Below are 10,836 nucleotides of genomic sequence, written 5' to 3'. Positions count from 1 at the left end.
AAGATCACCACGTCCAACCCCATCCCACCCCACCATGCCCACTGACCATGTCCCCAAGTGCCACATCTCCATGGGTCTTGAACACCTCCAGGGATGGTGACTGCACCACCTCCCTGGGCAACATGTGCCAATGCATCATCACTCTTTTGGTGGTCCCCAGGGCAGGGTGGGTGTGCTGGTGGGGCACACTTGTTTGGGTGTGCTGCTGTCCTGGCGAGGACCTGGCTGAGATGTGTCCCGTCAGAAAGGGCTGGGAACTACAATGGAAAAGGAAGAATTAGGATAAGATGTAGCTGAGCAGAGCTTATGAGTTTCACAGTTTAAGCATTCCTCCCTCTGGTATAACCAATTCATTTCATTTTCTAGAGAAACACAGCTTCTGGCATTTGGAGACTGAATTAGGTGATGTGATTACTCCCTTAAACTCAAATCAGATGCTAATCCTTCAGGCGCCCTGATCTTTCTGGCTTCTCTTCCATTCATTTCTCCAAGTACAAATTAAAAAGGTGAACTACTATTGCTTAAATAGTTTTAAAAACTCTGCTTATTTTCCTGGCCACCACTTCTGCCTTAGCAGGATAGAAACAATGTCTACTGAGTCTGGAGCAAACTCTGCCCCTTCCAATAAAAAAATCCACCTGAGATCTGAAGGGAGGAGATAGAGGTAAAAAGAATTAACTGTGCCACTGAGTGATCAAGAATTTTAATCCTAACCTGCAGCTGGGCTGTACTTAGCTGATAGGAGGAGAACATCATTTGGTTTATCCAGTCCCACAGCTCCTGCTGAGCCCTATCTGCGTTCCCATCCTCTGGGTTCATCCTCTGCCCTGCAGTGGGCAGGATCTGGCCTGGCAATACCAATTCTAGGTGAGTTTTGTACTGCTGTGATGCAGTTATGCATTAGGCAAGTAAAGAGAATGTGTAGAAATACTGTGAGTCTTCCAAAATGTTTTATTCTGATATCTGCATAACACCGAGTCTGCCCTGGTAAGGTTATTGCATCAAATAACTTATGAACCAGCGTTCAGTGGCCAGTTATTTTAAAGTGCTCCCAATATTGTTTGGTAGTGATAAAAAGGATAAAGGAGAAATGCACATATTCACATCTGCACAAAAGCCAAAATCACATGTGGCAGAGATAGTTGGAAACAATAAAGTCCAAGACTGAAAAAAGAAAGAGAAGGATAAAGCCTTGTGGTTTAATATGAAGGAAAATATATGGGAGAATCTTTCATCTCTGACCGTGTTTGCTGCAATGCAATAAGATACATTGGCTCTGAATGGAGAAGATAAGAGACTAGGATAAAAAGCAAGCTTCAGTACAACAAACATGGGAGCTAAATTATTGCCTTGTTTTTATTACTACAGGCACAGAAATACAGTGGGAAGATGGAGCTGCAGGGAGAAACTCCAACAAGCCAGCAGGGTGGGCTGCTAATACTCAGGTACATTTTTAAGAAGGTGAATGTTAGAGATATTTCCTCTTGTAAAATCATTAGAATAATGCAGCCTGTGGATAGCTTGAATGCCTTGAAACAATGGCTGTAGCTTGCAGATTGTTGTGGTTTAACCCGGCAGGCAGCTAAGCAGCACACCGCTGCATGGGGGAAAGAACTGGAAAAAGGTAAAATTCATGGGCTGAGATAAAAGTGGTTTAATAGGACAGAAAAGGAAGGGAAAATATTAATAATAAGGAAAGAACACACAAAACAAGTGATGCACAACACAATTGCTCCCCACCATCCCACGGATGCTTGGCCAGCCTCGGAGCAGTGCCCCCACCCTGGCCAGCTTCCCCAGTTCTATCATTCAGCCCAACGCCACATGCAATGGGAGATGGCTTAGGCCAGTTTGGGTCTACTGTCCTGGTTCTGTTCCCTCCCAGCTCCTTGTGCACCTACAGGGCATCACAGGATGCTGAAGAGTCCTTGACTTAGCGTGAGCACTGCTCAGCAACAACTGAGACACCAGTGTGTTATCTCATCCAAAATCCAAAACTTGGCACCACACCTGCCACCATGAAAATAAATTAACTCTATCCCAGCCAAAGCCAGGACACGAATTTGAGTGAAAATCTTGGGAAAGAAGGGCCTCCTGATGTAAACTTGTAGACCTGTGCAGGGTTTGGAGGTTTCTTTCTCCCAGTATTAAACTATGTAAATAGAAATCAAGTCAGAACAACCTTTCCCTGTGCAGAAGTGTACTGCTGAGTTCCTAACTTTGCAAGTGGTTTCCCGAACAAGTAGGCTGTTTTTTTTCAATGTGCTGTGCAACTTCTGAAGCCAAATGGAAATTCATATGGAGATGGATGGCTCATTAATGTGAAATGAGGCTGGTGTGAAAGGCACCACATGAAAGTTGCTATCAAGTTGCTTTGTCTCTATGGACATCCAGATAGCCCCTGAAGCTTAAACAAGTGTAAAGACAGCACTACCAGTCTTCTTGGGTCTCATGCATCGCAAGTCTGAACTTCTAAACCTTATCTACTATCATTAGTCTTTCCAGGTATGGGAGAGCTTCCCTCATGCCAAGGACCTGGGTTTCTGTTTGCCCATGTTTGAGTTGGTTGCTGGGGGAAGAGACAGAAACACGAGTTAGTGTGTCTCTTTCCCGGGAACCCCATGGGCTACTGTTGCTCCTTGGCGTCCAGCAGGTGTGCCACGTCTGGCTCTCAGAGCACCAGGGATGTTCAGACTCGCAGGCAAACATTTTGTCTTTGAACCTCTTTTGGTATCAGGTCAGATGAATCATTGGCCAATACTTCTGTGTTTGGTCCAGCCCAGTTTGGGGGATGTCTGGACACTGAGGCACCATTCATCCATGCTGTTAGTTCGTTTTTGACATGGTTCTGTTGTCTCCATGCTGGTCACCAAAGAACACCATTTTGCAAGGTCTCTGTTCTTGTGCCAGTCTCCCAGGTTCTTTCCTACAGGGGGTTTCCATATTTATCATGGGAGACTATGACAAATTTGGACAAACTGTGGCATAAGGAGCATGTAGAGGATTTTCCTGAAGAGCAGATCTTCCTAGAGCTTGCTTTCCCCTTTGCCATCAGTGCTATAAAAGACTTGGCCTCTCCTAGTGAGATTGCTCAGTAGCAGTGTATAAGCACTCTAAGTCTGGACCATATTAGAATAGTTGGATGAAAGCAGCATTTCCACTACAGTTTGAGAAAAAATCTTTCAACGGACCTACCCCAGCCTCTAAGGATGAACCCTTCCTACATATTTTAAAAGCAAAGTATGTCACATCACCCCGCCTGCTGCTGGGTGCCAGGGTGAGTTGATCCCAGCATCCCAACGTGTGTGGCTGTCGCATTTCCAGAAGAGACTCCTCCATCCGCTCATGGTTCTCTTGCCCCACAATTTCTTCCATTTGAACTTCTGCCCATGGTCTGCAGTGACTCTTCTAGAGCAGGTCTGCTGTCATGTAAAGGACACAGCAGGTGAGTGTGAAATGGTATGTTCACGTTATATTGAGGGACATAGTTTAATGGGTGTGTTGGCAGTGGGTTAACGGTTGGACCAGGTGGTCTTTGTGGTCTTTTCCAACCTTAATGATTCTATGGTTCTGTGATTCTGTGATTTGAATACTGGTGCTATGGAACACTTCTAAAGCTTTATTTTTCCTGACAGATTTCCTCACTTACTGAGAGTATCACGGTTTCAAGCATTTCAGCTCCTAGCCACTAGAGCTGAATGCATTTTTTTCATGTGAAGTGATTGTTTTTATGACATCAAAATATTTTAATTCCAGTTTCCTTTTTTTAAAAAAAATCATTCAAAAGTTAGTTCTTCTGAACTTCCCATTCAAGAAAAAAGCTTTTAATTGTACATCAATTTTATCAGATTCCTTCTTTTGTAAAGCAAAGTTCAGTGAGGATGAGAAGCAGGTTAAAATTTAAAGATCTTCTCATTTGAGATTTTTTAATGAAAAATAAAATATGGGTTCTGTTTAAAACCTGCTGTTATGTGCATTAAAAAAAATCCAACAAAAGTGCCACAAAGCAGAATGTGTTTTATTCGCCCCTACATAAATTGCAAGTACAACAATGCCCGTGAGAAACGGTGAACTGCCGAGAATTTTTCAAACACTTCATTGTGCCAAGAAAACTGTGCGCTCATCAGTTACTCCTGCCACAGCTCAAGATTTCTTAAGTAGAGATATTTAAACCGTTTGCAATAAAACCCAGAGCCAACAGAAATCACCTCATTTAATTCTGAATAGGAGGCGAAGCCCGAGTTCCCTGAGAGGTTAACAGAGATTTCTGTCCTTTGTGCACTGACATCCTCTTCGAGGACTTTAGAGTCTTTTACAATAGTATTGGTTGCTTGCATGGACAGAGAGCCAAGAAGCAAAAGAAGAAATGAAGCAGGCCATTCACCTGGCCCTCAAATGTCAGATACTGGGGGCATAATTTCAGGATGTTGTGATTGGTGGGTGATAATGCAGATATGGGACTTCAGTCCATAGTTGTGAAATGTACAAAGGCTTGCCTGGGAGCAGACTTCGATGTGGAGCATCAGTACACTGTGCTTACACGCTGTCATGAATGTTACTCCTCAGGTGCTTCTTCCCTCAAAGACTGGCACTGCTCATCTTGACATCGTGTTGTACGTATATGGAAGCATATATTCACTGAAATGTGTATTTTTGAATAGCATAAAATCCTGGCAGCTTTCTAACATTTTATATACATGTTCTTTAAGATATTTTGCAGGTGAACATTGTGAAGTTTGGGACAAAGGCAGAAGAATGTTGGATAACATACCTTAATCACGCTGCGTGTTTCATGGTGACTCCCATCTCACCTCTCAGTACAACGACTCACCTGAGCTCTCACTCCTTCATTGATTGAAACTTCAAAGGAGATTTCAATTACTACAAAGACCTCTGCAAACGGGGATGTGGAGGAGGGACCACAGGATGCATTGCTATGAAAGAGTCCTGGCCAAGTCTGCGGTAAATCTTAATGCTGGCTCTGGGTGTGACAAGTTGGTTTCTGACTGAGTTTTACCTGGGCTAAAAATACTCCCAGAGGAGGGGTGAACATCAATGGTAAAATGAAATTATTTTTAGCCAAAATCTGGAGTCTTGATATACCTCAGTTTTCACTTTCTCAGCACATTTTGCTCAATTTTATTAGGTCATTTAGCAAATAATTTTAATTTTCTGCTTAGATCTGAATTTCTGAAAGTAATGTACTGTTGTACAGTTAATGAGTCTGCTAATAAGCTCCAAGAAAATGTGATTTGCAAATCATTCCAGGACATAACTGTCACTCAGACCCTATGCCAATTAGCATAACCATTAGCAACTATCCCTAAGAGGTCCTTGAAATTTAAATGAGATTTCCTAAGATCCCTTTTACAAGGGAGGCTGAAGACTCTGCCTCATAGGGAAAATGCAGCCTGGTGAAAAACAATAATTCATTAAAGACAAAGTACGTCTGTAGATGTGCATGCCTACCTGGACTGCTGAGCAGCAGCAGTCACTCGGTGCTCATTGGCCATTACAATGATGCTATGATGCAGTGACCAGAGCTCCTCTGACCAGCGAATTTCATCTGGCTGCAGTTCCCTCTTACGTGCACAACCTGAATGCTTTGCTCCACTCCAGAGAAAGCACTTTCGTCAAAATCTGCCTTGTCTGATCTTTCTTTCTCCTGTCTCCTTCCAGAACTAATTCTGTCACAAGTTTTAGGAATAAACAGAGCTTTGAGGTTTTGTTTAGGATGACAACCTGATGGAGCCCTTGCACAGCATTGCAGCGATGCCCTGCCAGGTCCGTCAGGCGAACAGCACTGCAGGTGAGATGCAAAAGCTTTTGGCTCACAGGAAGGCTGCCTTGGCTTGGGGGCATAAAATAAAAAAGCATGGAATTTTAGACAACTTTGAAGACCCAGAAGAGGTATTAGCTTAATCTCTCCTCTTTTAATCTTGCATTATCTCGTTTACCTAATGTGAAATCCCCATGCTTGCACCTTACTTCTTCCAGCTTGGGCCAGTTGATCCAGCAAGGCCTCCACAACCAGAGCCAGCTCACAAGGTGATGCCCCTCAGCCACCTCCTTTTCTCCCAACTGCACCCCAGGGCAGCAAAGCTGGAGCACAGTGGGGTTTTATAGCAGCAGCTGAAGGACCTGGGATGGTTCAGTCTGGAGAAGAGGAGGCTCAGGGGAGGCTCATTCTCTACAGCTCCTGAAAGGAGGTTGTGGTGAGGTGGGGCCAGCCTCTGCTCCCAGGTAACAGCAATAGGATGAGAGGTGAGGGCCTCATGTTTCTCCAGGGTAGGTTCAGATTGGTATTAGGAAAAATTTGTTCTCAGAAGGAGTGGTGATGCATTGGCACAGGCTGCCCAGGTAGGTGGGGGAGTCACAGTTCAAGAACCATGGAGATGTGGCACTGAGGGACATGGTGATCTTAGAGATCTTTTCCAACCTTAATAATTCTGCTGATCTATATGACACAGGGAATCACCTTTGATGCAACATGTGCAGCCAGAAGTCACTCACCTCTGCTGATGTCTGTATGAACATGATGGAGCACATCACACATACGTACAGCGTTGACACACTGCCAGGAAGCAGCTGTAGCACACCAAACACCACAGCTCAACCTCGTTAAGGCTCAGTAAATAGCAGGGCTCCGTACCTAATGAGGGCACCCAATGGAAATTCCTGGTTTCTGTGGAAATCCTCGGGGAGGGTGATTCTTAAATCGTGGTTCAGGGCTAATTCAGTAGCTGTCATTTTCTCGGATATGTTGGCTACTGATGGATGATCATTTGCCACCTTTTCTTCTCTTGAAAGGAAAAGTCAAGGGCATATAAATCATATTTTCATGGAAGAGACCAGGTACAGATTTTTGGTATTTGCCCATAATTGCCTTCTCAGTTTTTGTTAGACAAGAAAGGATATTAACAGGATTGCACAATGGCCAATTAGTTTTAAAGGTCTTTAGTTCCATTACTTATCTGGAATAATTTGTAATCTTCCTTTGACAAAGGCGGTCGAGGAACCCTTTTTGATAATAACACTAAATCAGGCTGCTAGAGCACATACCGATTAACATATACAAGGGATGTTACACCAAACAGAAATTCAATTTAACAGATCTCACAGCTCCAGCCATATCCCAATCATATTTATACTCTTCTGCAGACTTCTCTGTTTTAGCCTCTTATCCCTATCTTCAAAGGTCTCAGCTTGGATTTATCACATTTCCTCCCGCTCTTGCTCACACGCAGCCTGCTCAAGGCCCAACACTTTTTTCCATAACGTTCTTCGATCTTTCTGTGCTGATCCCATATGATGCTGCTAGCTGCAGAGAGAAAGGTCGTTGTGTTTCCAGGAATGTGGGAGAAGGCGCTGAACGCTCATTTTCCTCCCCACCTCCTAGAGGTGTGATGAGGACACTGACTTGATGTCGGTTCATCATTTCACGGCTGGGAGCTGCACGGGTAGAACAGCAGTTCAGAAAAGGACTTCTTCCACCAGCTGGGGCTCAGCATCCTGGGGAGAGCTGGCAGCCTGAGGCCGTGGCACTGGGGGGACTGGTGGACCATATCGAGCAGAACGAAAACAACTCAAGTTCACTCTCTACAAGGAGGCTGGAAAGAGGCTGTCGCGAGGTGTGGGTCGGCCCCTGCTCCCATGTAACAGTGATAGGATGAGAGGGAATGGCCCCAAGTTGCACCAGGGGAGATTCTGGTTGAGTATTAGGAGAAATTTGTTCTCAGAAAGAGCGGTGATGCACTGGCAAAGGCTGCCCAGGGCAGTGGTGCAGTCACCATCCCTGGAGGTGTTCAAGAACCGTGGAGATGTGGCACTTGGGGACATGGTCAGTGGGCATGGTGGGGATGAGTTGACAGTTGGATTGGATGATCTTATAGATCTTTTCCATCCTTGATGATTCTATGATTCTGTTCTCTGGTTCTAAGTGCAGACCCCATCATGCTCAGACAGGGCACCAGCTGTTAGCTCAAGACTTTCCCAATGCTGTAAGCAATCAGATCTTGGGTGTTTGTTGGCTGCCAGGCTTCCATCTCTGTTTTAAAGCATTAGAAAGGCAGATTAATACCTGTAAGTTGGTATTTTGGAGGAAGTATAATATCACTGCTCTTGCTTTAATACAAATAAGAACAATTTAGGGTTTTTTTTTGCCTTTGAGTACTGGAAAGTGTTTGAGAGGAACAGAAATTGAGCACAGGTTGAAGGCTCCCTAAATAGAACCAACAGTATCCACTTATAGGAGGTAAAATCCTCATTAACAAGTACTCATTCTGCTAAAATGCAGTGGCAGAAATCAGTTCAGGAGGAGCTGAGCCACTGAAGTGCTCCTGCAGAAGGGACATATTCCTGTGATGGGACCTGCCTGGCTGGTTTCCTGCACTACTGTAGGCATCTCAGCAGAAATTGTTTCTGCCTCCTGAGATTGCTGTTTTCAGTGGAGGTTTTCTCCCCTTTATGGTGCATAGATTGCATCAGCTTTTTATATACTGCGGGAGACAGCTAAATGCTGTCTGAACCCCATTCAGCCAGAGCTGCATCATGAAATGGAAGACAAGGAAACTAAGCATCAAGAAGTTGTCAGAGGGATTTAAGTCTGTGCCCTCTTCTCCCTCTCACTCCCATAAACCTGTGCTGGAGAGAGCAGTAATGTGACATTACTTCCATCTTTCATTTTCTTTCCCTCTGCCTTTTATCTGCTTGTTCATAAGCTGGGGAGATCTCTTTGCAGCACCTGTGAAGGTCAGCCACCTGAATGCAATGCCACAGGGACCGAAGTCAGTTGTCCCCTGTTCCATGCTGGAAGCATCAAACAAGTTGGTCAAAACGTGGGCAGCTGCTTGCATGCTCAGTGTTTGCTTGTGGTTGGGTTCTGGTGGGGCATGTTGGGGTCCAACCCAGTTTCCAGACAATGCAAAGTTTATGGGCTCGTGCTTGTCCATCACGTCTCCCAAATGCATTTTAGTTCTGCAGGTTTCACAGAAATAGGCTGATTCATAAGCTCAACCCTGATAGGACACCCAGGAGCACCATGGCACACACCATGACTGCAGGAAAAGCTCTGGCCATAGTCACACTCTGCAGACCCCAGCAGCTCCAAACGCAAGCTGCGTGCCATAAGAACCAGCCTTCATCACCTCACAAAGTTGCTTATTATGCCCTGTGCCTCACAGGATTTACTGTCACCTGGTCTGCGTGTGATGCAGAGCACTGACCTGGGAGTCATGAATCCACAGCTTCCATTCCTACCTCTGCCTCAGTGACAAGGTGGACTGATTTCCATCCAAGTGATTTAAATGAGCCACCGGGGAACCTTGATTTAAATCATCAATGTTTGCTTTTTACATTGGCAGGGGAGGCAGCTTTAATGATGTATGGCCCTACTGCTGTGGCTGAAATCTAAATTCCTGGAATATTCCCACTAGATAATCACTAAAGTTCATGTATTTGCCTCTGGCTAGCGAGCTGCACAGGCGGGAGCCAGCTCTTGGCAGGGCTGGGTGGTTTGGAGCTTCTACGCTTGTGTTGGCAGCCTGAGATGGGCAGGGAGGTGTGAGGCACCTCTGGGCTTCTGTGGAACAGAGGAGAAAAGGGACAGGGCTGCGAGGGCTGGGGAGAGCAGGCAGGGCTATGGGAGGAGGGTGCGTACACCCAGCAGTGAGCTGCGGTCAGGTGCAGGCAGAAAGCAGCCCAGGGCTTTTGGATCTCCAACCTGGATCTGAAGGTATTCAGAGAAAAGCTTCAAGTCTGCATGGATGGATGATTTATAGTGTAAATATACCATGAACATAATATGTTGGGTTTTTTTTCATGGAAATAATTGACTTTTTTGTTACATAATTAGTAAATAGATGGTTGATAATCAAGCTGTCCTGTCTGTATTCTGCTAGCTAGAAGAATGCCATATACCTAGGACCAACAGCACTGGTACCTCTCCCTTCCCCTCCCCTCCCCTCCCCTCCCCTCCCCTCCCCTCCACTGTACCAATACCATCTGACAGGAGGAAAAAAAGACCAACATTAATAATTGCACGATGAGTTCCAAAGCCAAGAAACTTGACTGGCCTTTTTATCACAGATATGATAATGTGGTGAGCAGAGAAGATACAATCAGAAGTTGCTTTCATCTTGGAGATACATAATAAACTAGATATCTATTTCTGCCTCGGTGAGGATTCTCACTGAAGGTATTTTGGAGAGCCCTAATCGCTCCGGTTCATGTGTGTGTTTTGAAACTCATTAACACCGCGGTGCCTCTGCCCAGCAGGGCTCATCAGCACAGGGCTGTAATTGCAGAGGAGCTTCAAAGGGCCCCCTCCTGCCTCCTTGTGATGCTGAGGGAGGCTGGGACAGGGCTCATTTACCAACTACCTGTTTGTTAGGGGCAAACATGGCTATTAAAGATATCTATTTCAAACACCGTGACCAAAGAGCTGGGTAACACTTTGGCCTTTGCGGCTCTTTTCATGTGTGGATCTCAGAGTGCTTTGGCATCACTAATTTGAAGCAGAAATCTCGCTAATTAGCACTGATGTGTGGGACGGAGGGCTGTGCTCTGCAGATCAGCAGCGACACGCGTGGTCCTGATTCCCCATCGGTGAAGGACAGTGTGCAGCAGCGTAGGCTTTGTGCATTGGCTTTAAAGGCTCAGTTCCCTTTGGTCAGGGCAGCATCAGCTGCAGCGCTTAACACCATGAGGCTCCGAACCTGAATAGGAAACTGAAATATTTTTAAATATTTGTGTCCACTTCTTCTCTCCGCAGAGTTATATGGATTGGAGAAGGGGACTGATCTCCACGTGCAGATCTGGTTTTCCCCCTCTGTCATC

The 10,836-nt window shown here is 45.3% G+C and overlaps 1 long non-coding RNA gene across 1 annotated transcript in view; it reads left to right on the top strand.

Moving 5' to 3' along the window:
* Nucleotides 1–9,917, top strand: part of LOC110408197 — a 57,293-nt gene extending 47,376 nt beyond the window's left edge. Inside the window, exons 6-7 of the long non-coding RNA XR_002444216.1 lie at nt 1,369–1,445; nt 4,710–9,917. This is a non-coding gene — a long non-coding RNA (uncharacterized LOC110408197). The remainder of the gene's footprint in view (nt 1–1,368; nt 1,446–4,709) is intronic.

This window comes from Numida meleagris, chromosome 19, assembly GCF_002078875.1.
Source record: "Numida meleagris isolate 19003 breed g44 Domestic line chromosome 19, NumMel1.0, whole genome shotgun sequence".
Taxonomy (NCBI): domain Eukaryota; kingdom Metazoa; phylum Chordata; class Aves; order Galliformes; family Numididae; genus Numida; species Numida meleagris.
This window is presented reverse-complemented; position numbering and strand designations above follow the sequence as displayed.